Source organism: Meleagris gallopavo, chromosome 4 (assembly GCF_000146605.3).
Source record: "Meleagris gallopavo isolate NT-WF06-2002-E0010 breed Aviagen turkey brand Nicholas breeding stock chromosome 4, Turkey_5.1, whole genome shotgun sequence".
NCBI lineage: Eukaryota > Metazoa > Chordata > Aves > Galliformes > Phasianidae > Meleagris > Meleagris gallopavo.
The window spans coordinates 40,624,958-40,640,644 of NC_015014.2; the positions used below are offsets into that span (position 1 = coordinate 40,624,958).

At 35.3% G+C, this 15,687-nt stretch overlaps 1 protein-coding gene across 1 annotated transcript in view; it reads right to left on the minus strand.

Annotated features, from left to right (window-relative positions):
- SORBS2 (sorbin and SH3 domain containing 2) overlaps positions 1–4,837 on the minus strand; it is a 137,346-nt gene extending 132,509 nt beyond the window's left edge. Inside the window, 1 exon segment of the mRNA XM_019614819.2 lies at positions 4,615–4,837. The gene's annotated coding sequence lies outside the window, so the exon portion shown is untranslated.
- Between the last annotated feature and the right edge of the window lie 10,850 nt (positions 4,838–15,687).

Here is a 15,687-nt window from a genome sequence, read left to right on the forward strand (position 1 = left end):
CCCCCGGCCCCGCTCTGTGAGGGAGCTGCGAGGGATCCGGGCCAGGGCGGTACCTGCTGCGTTGTGTGAGCGCGTGCCGGCCGCGCTCGCTGGATGCACTGAATTTGGGCGAAGTATCTGCGGTAAACCCCGATTTAGGAAAGGGAAAAGCAGCATTACACAAAGCAGCAACACAAAGGTGATGAAGCCCCACTCATTTACCACCGAAGCTATCGCAGTTACCACGACTGTTAGTCTTAATAGATTAAAGGTTGCTGCTTATTAGGCAAATTTCAGAAGATTGCACATTGTAATACCTCGTACACCTACTTAGAGTAACACGTCTCAGTGCAGGGAAGAGAAGAGGCAATTTTGAACAAGGTGGAACTGCTGGTAAAAGTTTAACCTGTCTGGTTGTTTTCTCTGTTTTCAACCACCCGACACAAATAAGGGCTGGTAAAGTACGCACACTGCTCTTCAACTTCATGTTATGAAAAACATTAAAAAACATTAAAAGTATTTAAGCATGCTATATTTGAAACAAAAACTGAGTATTGACTGAGAATGGTTTATTTCAGTCCCTTCCTACCCATTAATAGGAACTCGCGTAGTTTGTGCGAACGGTGGCCATTCCTTGTTCAGTCTCGCATATTGTAGGGCTACCAGCCCCAAACACAATGTGCACACTGAGCTGTGCTGCTCCTCCACCCATCCAACCCCCATTTCTGATACTGGGCACTCATCTTTCAGTATAGTCACAAGCAGAGATCTAAGGTCTGCTATCTTAGATCTACACATTTCTTCCCATGGCATCTTTACCCTGGTGCTGTTGTTTTAGTTTCTCTTGAAGTCATTAATAATAAGTAAGCATAAATGAGAAGAAGAGGAAAATTGTCTGTGGGATGTATACTTTGTGCCATAGTTACAGTCCAACAATACCTTCTGATCAGAAGTCTGCTGATTTGGCAACCTGATTCTGAAGCTTTTGGCTGGGAAACATTAAACTATTGAAGTAATTATTTACACACAAACTAAGTATTAAAACAGAACTACTCTGCAAGAATAGCATTTCACCATGTTCAGTTAGCTTTTTTGTTAATAAGCAACATAAAGACAGTAGATCCAGTCTCTTGCTTCTCAGTGCACTGACACAATCATTGACTCTACAAAAACATTCTTCAGTAAGTGGAAACAAATAAGGTCGCCATCACTCTAAAGTGCTAACATGCTGTGATTATCGTTATAGCACTCTCCATAGACAGGCTGAAATCTCAATTGATAAAAAAATAGAGGTAGTGAGTTTTAAAACAATAGGCTAGAACTTGAAAAGTTTCATGATGCTTGCCCATGTCTATTTATACAGCTTAGCATGCAGTGCAAGTTCAGTATTATAGGAAAAAGGGCTTGAAGTTACTTTAAAAGAACTCTCTGAAGACAATGCACTAATTCAATCTTCAGGGCTAAAGCTCCATGTTTCTAACTCAGGCATATTTCCAGTTAAAAGCAGTGGAGTTTTTGTCTGTGGTACACACGCAGGACCTTCAATACCTTTCCTTCTCTTTGCTAACATAGACCATTAGGGAGAAGTTAGAAGAGACTTTATTGAAGAGCAGATTATGGCTCCAGGCCGGCAAACCTAAGAGAACCTAACCTGTTTGGGACTACTGAGAAGCTCCACAGATGTCTGAGAAAGTTTTGTTGAATCCTTTGCACATCCAGTCCATTATTTTTTTTCCCCTCCAGATAAAACCTACTTAAATCATGGCAGTAAGGGTGGGAATAAGATACAGAGTACTGCTGTCAGACTGGATAAACTGGACAAGTCCCACTGCTCAGGTGCAGTGATGCATCTGGGAAAAGTACATGAAGTTGAAATGGTGGCTGCCTGTCTATTGCCATCACACAAAAATTCTAGTTCAATGTATATAGTCATATTGCTCCTGTAATGAGTATTTAAGCACTTAAAAGGTAATCATTTGCTTGCTGTGGTCTAAACATGACTGGAAATAGAACATCAGCTGGTATCTTAGCTCAGTCTCACTCAAATGGGAATTTGAGTTTTCTGATCTTACTTGTAGTATCTAGAGGATGGATGCTTTCTTCAAAAAACAGCTGAAAAAGCTCATTAGTCCTTCACTAGCCTGTGGTCAACAGCCTTCATTTTGAGACAAATAAGCATTATTCTTAGCCTTATCTATAGATACTGTATCAGTGTATAACTCACCACTGTGATTTAGCCCTTCCTGACATTTTTCTTCATAAAGTAGTTTCTGGATGTCTCCAGTAAGCTTCACAGAATAGAAAATTATACCTTCAATGAAACAACAACACAATCTTATGACCTTCCACCAATTCTGTTTGTCTACATTTCATTAAAATTCTGTTATGAAAAGTTTAACTTCAGCAACTTTGCTACATTCCAAAATAGTTTTAAAACCATGATCTGTAACAAATAAGGGATATTGACATTCACTGACAGGAAATAGCAAAAGAACAGATGCTAGTAAACAACAAATTATATTAAAGCTAGCATTTTCTGCTTTGCTGTAATTGTTCCTAGATATTTTCCTATTAGTGAAATATATCTGCTATTCAGTCTTGAATATCATTTGACATTACAGATCTTTCAGAAACTCTTAAGTTCTGTAAATAGTCATTATATTTAATTTGAAAGCTCTTTCATAAAGACAAAATTGGACTGCTGTCACCAGGACAAAAAAAAAGGCACGATTTATTAATCAAAAAATGAACTCCTCAATTGATTTTTTATTATTATTATTTATTATTTTAATTGGTCATTTTGCTTAAACACAAAATGTAAGTAAGCTGAAACATAAACTAATAAACATAATTGTCTAAGGATGCAGGTGACCACAGGCCTGGAAAAAACATGATGTCCAGTTCCCAGGTCATCAGTATCAATAACCACTTGAAACACAGTCTTCTGAAAAGCATACAGGAGTTCAGACATATCAGGCACTAATTTTTATCAAGGGTGAAGCTTTTAGCTCCTCCAGCTAGCTGAACATAGAGTTCAGCTCCAGCTGTTGGCTTTGTACTTTCAAGTTCTCAAGAATAATGACTGATCAACTTTTGTACTGTTTGTTCAATAAGATATTTGGCAAAGATATTGATGTAGAATTCTAGGTAAGTTGTACAGAGTAATGACTTGATATGAGTTATTTAAATGTCTTACATCTTCAAAAGTATCAAAAATGTATTTCAGAAATGTTTTCTAGAGAGTTCTGGGAAAGTTTTATCACAAGTATATCCTTGTTACATAGTTGTCCTTTGAGACATGTTACTTACAGGAAGTAGTATAGGCATATAATAGGATAGAGGAGATGAGAAAAGTAACTCTGATTTTCCTAAGACTCAAATATTTAAAAGTATTAAAGGAAACCCTGAAGCCCTTTTGCAATTAAAGATGAAAGTGCTTTAGCCTATTACAAGTAGATCCCTGCAGTATTGTTACATCTTACTGCAGTGCTAGATTTTATTGAAATCCTCAAGCAATTTCCACACTATTTTCTCTTCCATTATCAATATTTTACTTTTCAATATGATTTCATTCAAGGGTAGCACTTAAGCTATGACTACCTATCCTCAAATATAGAATCTGACTAAATTATAATAAACACTTTTTTTTTTTTTAAGTCATTTGCAGGTATTGCTTTCAGTTACTTAAAATACAGCTAAAACTAAAGATGAAATAGATTGAAAAAGAGGTTCATTCCTTTCCTATTTGTTTGGTTATCAACTACTTGATTAACATATCACTCATAACAATACCTATCTAATTTCTCATCACTTCAAGTGACTTTAAAATACTCCAACAAAACATCTCACATATTACAGTAACTTGTGTAGATATCATTCACAGGAACCACAGTATGAAGGAATATTCCGTTTCCAGTTCTTTAGGACAACATTTCAGTGAAAACAAACATGAATCCAAGTTCATGAAGAACCATGCTCTCCCAAAAATTAGTTGTTCATCTCTAGTTTTAACAGAAAATAAGATTTTTAACAACATCCACATGAGTAAACATTGTAAAGTTTTATCCTCCCATTTCTTGGAATACTGCAGATACATCAACTGCAATCTAAACAAAAAATGAGAAGCGGCCACTGAAATACACTGTACTTCTAGAATATACTGAGTACATTGCCAAGACAGTTAATAGTTTATAGTTTTAGACAGTTCATAGTGAATAGTCTGATCACTTTATAGTTAAAAGTCTTCCAGTCCTGACTGGGCCATGTACAGTTGGTTAAATACTTATGTTAATTTGTAGACTTAAACAGGAATTCACATTAAGTCCATTTAAATTCCAAATAACATTTCTCACCATCTAGTTTCCAGCACTACACAAAGTGAATTTTGCTCTTCATCCAAAACTGCAGATACCTACAAGACTAAGCGAGCTCCTCTCAAAGTCTGAGCAGTAATGCTATCAAAACCAAAGCTGGGCCAATCTCACACTAAGAGGGCTGAAATTTTAAGAGATTACAACAGAAATTGTACATGAGTATTTCTCATATATCGCTATAAATTATTTGATATTTTTCACTCAGCCTCCAAGACTTTTCTCTTTCCTCCCCATTTATAATACAGGAATCCAAAACACTTACCGTTTCCATTTTTATACCACCTATGACTGTGCTCTTAAGCATAGTTCTTCCAAACAACAGCTTCCCCCTGTCCCAAGCAGTTCTTACTTTTCCTTAAACTGTTGCTGAAGATTTGCAGCTACTTCTTGGAAGAACAGTTCTGTAGCTTCTGCTAGAATGGTTCAGGAACACATACCCACATTTGGCAGTCCATTACTGTCTTTCCTCTGTCCCTTCATTATCATTTTTTTTGCACCTTATTATCACTACATTTATAGAATACTCTTTCATACTCTACTAATTAGAGCATGCATTCCTTTTCTATTTGAGAAAGGACACTGTAACCTTTAATCAAGTAATGAGCATCAATTGAGAGAAAAAAAAAAGCATAGGAATGAGAGTTTACTGATAAAAAAAAAGCAGAGTGGGATAATGGATTTTCAAGTATGGCCCACAATTACTGACAAAAATACTTTGCAAAAGACTTCCAGCATGTCTGGAGATCCTCACTGATCCCACTTCTGGCTTATATGACAAAAAGACAATCTCCAAAAATAAGAATAAATTCAAACATTTCTCTCTTTACAGCACAACTTAAAATGTACAGAGGCAACTGAATTATGTCTAACTTTTCTATATACACATTATATTATATATTACTTTATCATATGGACATATATGAGATCAAATTATCACTATCTATTCATTTTTCCCCTGTAGCCTCAACCTCTTTGACACCCCTAGACGTTTTTATATTTTTCTATTCCATGCACTACTGTCCAGAATACTGATCTGTTTCTTAATATATCTCTACCCAATCTAATTTTTAAAAATTTGACATAGGAAAATAAGGGAAAAAATTAGGAAAGTCAGCCCCGACTGATCTTTCTTGCTCCTTCTTCCTCAGTCCTGGGCCCCATATTTTCCACATTTCATGATGTTCAGGACCAGATGACAGCCAGCTGACTAAAAGTAAAGGACACTTTCCGAGACGCACAGTCATACTCACAGCTCTTAACTACAAGAATAAATTTAAAAAAAAGAGTTCTTGCCTGATTAGATTGGTTTTTAAATGATAGAAAACTTGTTGGGCTAGTTCTATCCACCTCTCACACTCCTCAGTGTGATCTAAAGTACATTTTAAAGTTTGTCCTTCCTTACAGATTGGGATTCATACACCTTACATACAGGACTTTGATCTCCCACACAGTGCTCCTAGAAAAATAGCTATTTGAAACCTAAGCTTAAAAGAATCTTAAAGAAATACCATCAGCTATGACGTTTCAGATTTCGGCAGCACAGAAAAGCATCAGTAGCAAATAGTACAAAGCTAGAAAACAGACTATTTTCTGAAGTTCTTGAAAGCCAGGAAGTTTAAAATAAGCTCATTTTAAAGTGGGCTTGTTTTATCAATTCTGAGAACATTGCAGCCTCTCTGTACGCCAGATGAGGTCACAAATGATTTCCAAAACACCTCTGACAGAGTATAAATACCATAGCAGAGAATGTCTATGTCACATTAACATGTCTGTCTGGCGTAGCTACAATAGCAAACTTGATAAGGTACCTATCAGCTTATCCACAGCATTCTTTTCATGAAGAGGTCATTTCTCCTTTTGTTCTACAAAGTGAAGCAGTGCCAAAACATTCCAGAACTGATTAAACAAATAATAGCACCATCTACCTCTGCTAAGAAATTAACAGTCTGTACTTTTTTGCTAGCTTAATTATTTTCCTTAGAAAACACGTCAGGAACTTCTGCACATCACTTGCATAACATGGCTTTTGTCCTAGAAGTGAATCTACTTATTGTGACTTCCAGATTCCGGTTTCCTACTAGCTGTGGCTATGATTAAGCTTCTCAAAACATACTTAACATTCATTTCCTACTTTTTCTTCAGTAATTTTCAACTTCATTTCCATTTTTGGTCTTGAAGAGTGCTGCGTACAAAGCAGTAGGTATCAAATAATGACAAAGGATTATTTAAAATCTGCTGTCAGTTTACCAAGCACTTCATATTTAAGGAAACCATTTGTTATAGAATCTTAGAACTAGACTTGGCATTAAGAGGGAAGCTTGAAACATTACAAGAGAAACAACTCAATAGCAACATTAATCTTCACCTGTATTAGCCTGCAGTGTGGCCCTACATCAGATAGGACTAACAGTATTCTGGGCTATGTTAGGATGAATATTTCCAAGAAGTCGAGGCAAGTTATCCTTAATCCATATTCAGAGATGGGGAGGACACCTGGAATGTTGTACCAGTTCTAATCTCTTCAGTACAGACATCAACAATTCTGTGAAAAAAACAGCTTCTTAAGTTTTGGCTTTTAAATAAAGATCATGATTTGTTGCTCTCTGACAGAAACACACAAAACTTTGATTTTTCCATAGAGGATTCAACTTAGATAAACAGAAACCTGAATGACAGGATCAGAAACTGCAATGTAGAAGTGTTTGAATACTGAATTATCCTAGCATTGAGTTTTTAAGGAGGCAGCAGTGATGAGTTTGCAGCTTCCTTCAGAAAGTGCTGCTGAGCAAATGAAGTGTAGTGTGGGAGGGGAAGAACTACTGTATTCATACACAAGAGGAAAGAAAAGACATCTCAAATGTATTCATGATTTAGAAGCTCCTATCACAGATATTGTTTCCATAGCAACTAAAATACTTCAAAGCTGGGCAAGGATTTTAAAGGACAGCACCACACTCATTAAATATTAAAAGCAGATACTGTCTATCAAATGATTATTTGAAATTTAGAATTACCCTTTCTTAGTGATCTATTAAAAATAGGATGGAAATAGTGAAAGAACCACAGTAAAACACCCTGGTACGTGACATCCTGTTTTACAGCTCTTCTGCAGGCTAAATCCAAGATGAGCAGTGCACTACCAGTTGATGCAGTTCTGCTTAGCACACTCACCACCAAAGGCAGTATTCAACATAATCTCTCTCCTGATAGAATATATAGTATATGTGACCTCAGGAAAAGACAGGATAGAAAAGGCAAGAAGCAGTATGCATGGAACTAAGCACAGGATAATCCAACTAATTTGTAATAGCTAACTTTTTAATCACTTCCTTGTTTATGTAGCTGAGAGATTCAGTATAAGCTACCCTTTTCTAGATAAAGCAACAAAACACAACAAACAAACAACACAAAATAACACATGACCAAAAAACCACTCATACTATTAAGAATACTTAGCACTAGACAAATACTACAGAGAAAATGTACATTCAGTTTTGCTGGATCAAGACCTTTATCAGTCTTTTCAACAGCAGATTATTGTTGTTGCTGCTGAACTGTTGACTGATATATAATAATTAATTGACTACCTTCACCTGAAAACCCCCATGTGGATAATTAATCCATTTATTATCATTTTTGAGAAATGAAACATCATAAGCATGTAATCTATTTTCCAAACTCAATAAATGTCTTCTCCAACAAAAGCAGAAATATGAACTGTGTATTTTCTATACTGCACTACATCTGATGCACTATACAACTTAAGAATTTAACAACATAAAAATATTTTCGAAAGCAACATTACGTTTCAAGTTATTTAGCCATTTAATAAGGCCGTATTTGTCGAGTCTCATTCTCACACAAGAGAAGGGATATGGTCAAAGGAATACAGAATGACAAGTGTCAGACTTCTACCTATCTCAGCTCACTTATTCAAGAATTGGATTGTGAGGACTTCCATGCATACCATGAGAAGGAAACCTCATAGAAGATGAGTCTGAAGGTACTTTTCAGAAAGTTGTTAAAAATGCTTTTGGACTCTTCATAGCTGTCCTATTAGTATGTAAGGAGCAAAACATATTCAGTATACTATTTTCAAATACCTGCTTTGGTGTAATGGTATTCTTAAATGTTGTGGAAAGTCAACATTTACACCCGAATGATATCAACTGGTTCTTTCCTCAATTATATATATTTTTTAGCACCTTAGCCTCTTAGAAGTCAGTACGATAGCATTCATGAAAGAGGTACAATATTTTTAGTAAAAATTTATAGTAATCCAACACTGTGTAAATGAATAAAATTCCTGCACTGTATTACCAGTTTTAATCAACCACCAAGAATAAAGAAAAGCATGACTTTTTCTCCTCGCTCCCCTCAGTGAAGGAAAGGATGTAGGTGGGGCACCTAATTGACTCTAATTATTGGTTAAATTATTTGTTAGCTTTTACCAACTGCATGAGGAAGCTAAATATGTCACATCTCTGGAGCACAGTCACGAAACTGCTAATGACTAAAGCACAAATAAGCCTTGGTTAGGACTCAAACTTGGCTATATTTAACAACACAATACCTTTTTAAAATAGGTAAATTGTAAGACACTAGGTAAATTTATGCAAGATACCTTCAATGCTGAAAAAACTTCCATGAAGACTACTGTTTGGCATTTGCTACGTGGTTTGGTAGTATGATTGCTATACTTGAGGAGTTTTTTTTTTTTTTAAAGCATCTTAGTTACAGAATTCCCACTCAGTTTTGAACTCCTTTGGAAAATTTTCAGACACGCATTTTAAAGTTTTGATACTAAAAACCTCAGTTTAAACACGAACTGCATACAGAATGTAAAGGGCAGATGGGCTGTGTTAAAAAAAAAAAAAAGCAATTTCTTGCTAAAGTCTTGAGAATACCCCTTTAAAGGATGAAAATAATCTTGCCACATTATAACTATTTACTGTTGCTGAAAAACACAAAGTGAGTTTGATAACTGATATGTTATCAGGATACCTAGTGTTTCAGGAAAAACTCTTATTTCCCTTGCGGCATTTTCTGTACATAAAGTGAAATGGAATTCCCAGCCTTGAAATACACTTACTGTCTTCTCACAAAATGGATGAGGCTACTTAATTCCAGGCAGTTCTGTTTTAACCTCAGAATTATGACAGAAAAATTTACTTGTCCACACCCTCCTCTTAATTAGTTAGCTTTTTCCTAGAAAATTCCTAAACAGACTAAGTTAAGCAGGATTTCCTTTATCTAATTTTGGACAGGTACAACATAATCTTAGCAAAATATGATTTTTTTTTTTTTTCGTTTTCTAGTCAGCTAAGAGGGTACTGCGAGAGATTATGCATAGAATCAATTTTGTTTTTGAGGCATAGGTAGTTCATGTGCAGGTCTGCCTGGCAATTCTGCAGTAGTTGGTTTTAATGCTATGAGCTCTAGCACTTACCTGCACATACACACAGCACTCAAATAATGCTGAGATACTACAGTAAAAAAATCAGGAGTTTCTTTATGCTGAGAAGTTGTGCGTCAAGGATATTATAACAACCACCCAGATATTAACATTCTCTGACATTAAGCAATACCACAGAAGTACAGTGACAACTCTGGAGAAAATGTTTAGTTTCCTCATAAGCATTTTTCTAGTGGAAAAAAAAAAAGGCTAGGGGCCTTCAGAAAATGAGCATTGTTTTGATTAGTAAGACTTCAGGCTAGTAAAATAGGGAGAAAAATAATTGAGGCTAGAAATCTTTGTGCATAACAGTTGTCAGCTCTCCTTCCTTTTTAGTCCAAGTGCAGCACATAACTGCACCATACAAGCTTCACAGGGCATTTTGAAGTCCATTTCATGTTTTTGCAGAAGTTAGCAAGCAATAATTTGCAAAATGATATTCCTGAATGGAGATATTTCATCTTAGTTCCCCTCAACAGAGGCCCAAAGAGTTTTTTTTGAATCAATGAACAAATACATTCAATTGGAAATCTCAACAGTCAAACTGAAAATAAATAAAAAAACAGCATAGATTTTATCACTGACCACTTTTGACCATTTTTATTCTATACAGAGCATTTTCATTCCTCATCTAAAGCTACAGTACTTATGTTCATTAAGTAACAACTTTTAGTCTCAATATAACAACAGTAAAGATTAAAAGGCACAAAGGTGAATGTTTTTTTCCTGCTCTAGCTTCAGCACAGTGGCACTGTACACACAACTATTTTATGATGGACCTGTAACATTTTCCCTAAAAATTTGGAACTGTCAATAACTTATTTAAATTTTACTGAATGCATCTAAAAATGAGGAAGTTATTTCATTTGCCCCACCCCGGGAGGTGGGTAAGGCCAGGTTGGATGGGGCCCTGGGCAATCTGATCTAGTTCTGGATCTAGCAACTGGCAGCCCTGCCTGTGGCTTGGAACTAGGTAGCCTTTATGTCCCTTCCAACCCAAGCCATTCTAGTATTCTATGATTTCATACCTGCTTCACAGGAGGGCCACAAAACAGGACTAGCTAGAAGAAAGTCTTTTTTTAAATAGCCAATTATAATCTTAGGATAAGAGAGAAAGATGCATCAGTGCCATAAATGAACAGAAACCACAAAACCAATGAAGTATACAGTTTTTCCAGGCAAAACCATTTACCACTGTTACTAACATCCCAAATGTTTCACTAGATGTGAAAGCATTTGCTATGTAAATGTATCTAGAACCTATTTATATGTCACAATATCAAAGATATCATAAGTACCTTATTATGTCAGTGCATGAAAAATCATTTTTTAACATGTATTCAGTCTATTCTTTTACCTAATTAGCACTGCTGTAGCTCAGGATTTCTGGAGACTGAGATTTCGAATAACTTCAAAACTGCATAACTGACAATGAATTAAATGAGAACAATGTTGCCATATTAAGTATTTTGCATTTTTGACACAATGGGAAAATGTATTAAACAATTCTGAGTCATTGAAGCAGGAATAAGGCAAGCAATTTGTCAAAAATAATCTTACGGGTCAATGACAGCCACATCAAGCAATCTCATTTTTCTGGATATTCTACCGTTTTTTGTTCCAACTTTTCCAGACAATCCTCAACATCTGGCATTATAACAACAACAAGCTCAGGTCCCTCCATGAGTCTTTACAGTGGGATATTGTACAGCTTGCACAATTATTTCTTTCAGTCAGCACACCTCTTCATTCTGGCCAATCCTTACAATGGACAAAAAAATGTTATTATATCTTAATCTGGAGGATGAATCCAAGTGTTTTTCTTCCTTTTAATTATTTATTAATAATAATTAATATGATGATGATCAGAAAGTCTGATGACTTCTCTCTTCTTCCCCCTTCTGGCAATGTACTATTACTATTTTGTACAAGTGAAAGATTGAGTTCCTCTTTTTAAGGTACTGAGATTTTAAACCACTGGCCAAGGTCAAACTGAAGAAATGTTCAAGCTTTTAAAGAAAAGAGTTTGCAGTTTTCAATATGTTCAAGGAGACAGTAATATCTTAATTCAAACTGAAACAGAATTCAGTTTCTCACATTTAGGAGTACACAGCCTGTTTGCATTTAAACCGTTATCTGTAGGCTGCATTACCAGTTCCAATTCTGATGTGCAGATCCTCATCTGCAAGAGTCTGCCTTCAAATTCAAGGATACAAGTAGAAAACATAACATCTATTATGTCTTTGCTCCTCTGAACTGTATGAGAGTCCTTTTAGTGTGTGGAAATTCAAAGACAATGAAAACTTTATTGCCTGTGGAATCATTCATGAACTCTGAATGAAAACATCTTTGCATATTGCTTCTTGTTAGGCAACTTGATTTTTAAAAGTTGTGATATCAGGAAAACAAATGCTGGTGATTAGGTCTCAAGGAAACAAAAAATTTGGTATATTTTTGTAGTTTGGAGTTAAAGACATTCTATTTTTTATGATTCTGCATAGAAGTTCACTTACAGTTATTAGTAGAGCTTACATTCAACAAGTACTTGAGTTATACTATTAAGTTTTTGATCTGAATGTAATCATGGAGTCTCCAGAGTAAATGTTGATGAATCAAATTTATTCTCTTTTTATTGAAAGCCACTGAAAGAGGAATAATATAAAAAGCATGATTCAAAACATTAAAAAAAAAATCTTTAAAATGACAGTATAGTGATTTTTTTTTCCCTTTGAGAAAAGCAGCTTTTTTCAGGAGCCTCTAGAAGATAGATATTTGCTACATGAACCTGCAAGTTTCCCTCTTTCACATTTAGAATTTATTCAGAAGTTAGAAAACAGAGGGAAAAAATATTCCAAATTTATGCAATGCCATCAGGTCCTTAATTTGAATAAGTTCTCCTACTGCAATAAAAGATTTAAAGCAGAAAATGTTTATTTTGTGTATTTTACCTTGTTCGGTAAAGAGGGTGGATTTTTTTGTTTGCTTGTTTTTTGTTTTCCAATACTTTCCATTAAAGTGCTGAAGTTACAGATGTTTAATCTCCTGAGTAAGAAAAAAATAATTTTCAAAGTGCCATGAAACTTTGGGACATATTCAGGAATGATATAGCTGAATTTTAAGCTGCCACAACTTTTATTATCGCATTTTTGTGGTGTATAAAAGGCCATGACTTTTAGGATTTTTCTCCATTTTTTTGAAAGTGATAGAGGCAGAAATTACATCAATAATATCTGCTGTAGGCATTAGAAGTCAAGACTGTGCATTATAGACATTTTCATAAGCCATCACGATTAGTGTTTGAGGATTATTTCAAGTGTGGCATCTGCTCAACTAGAAAAACTATGAGAATTTTCATCTCTCATAATAAAAGCTTTTTAACTGATAATTAGTATCTACCATCAAATTACTGATAAATTTAAGAGAACAGTTACTTAGTGACTGATTCCAAACTGTCAACCCTTTCAAGGTAATACACTTGTTTCCAGCCTCCTAGTAAACCTTGGTCTAATGTTCCATGCTGATGTGAGGTTCTTTTCAAAAGTGCTGAGAACTTGCATTTATCTTTTCCTATGTTGTAACTGGAAACCTAAATTTACAAGAGAGCTGACTATCTTTGAGGCCATTGCAAGCATTTTGCCAAAGGATCTTCTACACAATTGCTCCACTGTTATCAGGGCTCTTTCACTTCAATCCTGAAGCACAAAAATCATTAAGGATAACGCCACATCAAAATAGTTGTCTGACTATGGATTAACTCTATCAAAAACCAAACAACCAGATCAAGTTGCAGATAAATTCTGTTGGAAAGAACTAAATCCTTTTCATCTGAGATGCACTCACAGGAAAGACAAGGAAATCACTATATTTCCTATTGACTTCTTTGTCCCTTATTTCTTATGTAGAAACATCTAGCATCAGACCTAATACAAAATGCATGGAGCATAAGTGGAGCCACTTAATCTCTCCTCCACGTTGCTCCAATAACAAATCACACCCTAGGTTCCAGCATTGAGACCCCAGTGACCAAGCCAGCTTTTCAGTATTTTCAGCCATCCAGCTGCCTTCCTATCACTTCCAGTGAGAACTGGAAAACATTCAGAACTAGGTTATTGGCTTATGGACTTCTACAGTCGTAAGAGGTCTGAAGTCAGAAGTGGGTACTTTTTCTGAAACAAGCAAAGGCTCATTGGTATTACCAACACCCCAGATCTCAAAGTAGACAAATTCCCAGTTTACTGGGTATGTATCCTTAATAATTAATAGTATTTAAAATAATAAAATATCTTACTTGAATCAGGCAGTATTTCCTTCAATACTTCATAAAAACAGTTAATTGATCAGCTCATACTGGTAAGATCAACCACCAACATATCAATCTACAAGAGTATGAATGTTCTGGCTTCCTATGCTGCCACCACTGACCCTCATAATGCAGCAAAAAGATGAAAATGACATTCTTGGAAATTAGCAAAGGTGTCATACATTTAATGTGTTGTGATTTTCTGCAGCAAATTCTAGTGTTTGAAAAGTTAAGTGGCAGGAGCATGATCTCACAGCAATAAATAAGGAATTTTCAAGGAAGCCAAGATCTGTCAAAAAATTTCAAGCCTTTGAAGTGCATCATTATTTATCTTCTAATCACCCAATATACCTTATTCCAAACTTGTGATCTTTTAGAGCACTAGCTGTTTAAGAGAAGTATACATTCATTATTAGCCACCTACTGAGGAGCATATATCAATTTACATCAGCCACATTCAAATGGACTCCAGTATCTACTTTTAGTACACAATTTCCCAAACTTTTCCTCTTGAATTGCTCCTGCAATTGGAATTAAGTTTCAAAGCTTTTTATCTGGGTCTGGCAGCCATAGTGCTATATTGGAAAACAATGTTAGTTTATGCTCACAGTACCCTAAAAACATAAAGCCAAATATACAGTCTCATTTTTGATATTCGGAACACCACAAATAGAAACTATAGACAGAATTGTAGGATTTGCTTGGTTATCAGTGATGTCATCCATTCAGCAAATTATACAACCACATACTATAAAATCCCAAATGAATGAGCAGATTCCTATTATTTAGAAGAAAATTGAATTTTTGTCAGTGATTTAGCATTCACTGAAGGTGTACAGACAAAGCGAAATGTACCTTCATGAGAACTCATCAATTCAATTTATATATAGTCTTTTGAAAGACTGGCTTGTGAAGAGCATACTTTGGAACAGAAAAACAACTCAGCTTCTTCTAAGTGCTAGGATTTCCACCTACAAAAGATGCTAGAATTAGCACTAACATTTGGTTAAGTGATAGGTAGGAGTCCTAGCTGGGTAGCTAGCTAACTCAGTGTATAGAAAACTGTATGAAGAGAGGTCAGGTTTGGTTTGCTGAAGTCAGAAGAACCCAATATGAATGGGTTCAACCTGAAGAACAGCTAACTGCACGCTAACTTTTCCTCATCTATGTCAACTCAATTAACAGTAGTTAAGCCATTTAACACTTCAAAAAAGTTACCCCTATCCCAGTGTATTTTTCAAAAATTTGTTTTAAAAATGAATTTGACCAGTATTCTCCCTCTGCTATCCCTCAAAGTAGTAATATTTCTCCTGTCTGTACTAGAGATAGTCTGTGGAAAGCCCTCAGAATAATGACAGTATTTTAGTCACATTGTACTTATTTGCCACACTTTTTCATTACATTTTATTAAAAAATAACAGTTGTCTTCAATAAAACTTGAATACAGTCTTATTATAATACTCTTCAATGATTTTTTAAAAGATAGATTGTCATCCTTTTGTTTGATTTTGTTTTGTTGTTGTTTTTTTTTAGACATAAGACAAAGAACAGGGTAAGAAAATTCTTACACTGCTGTTAAT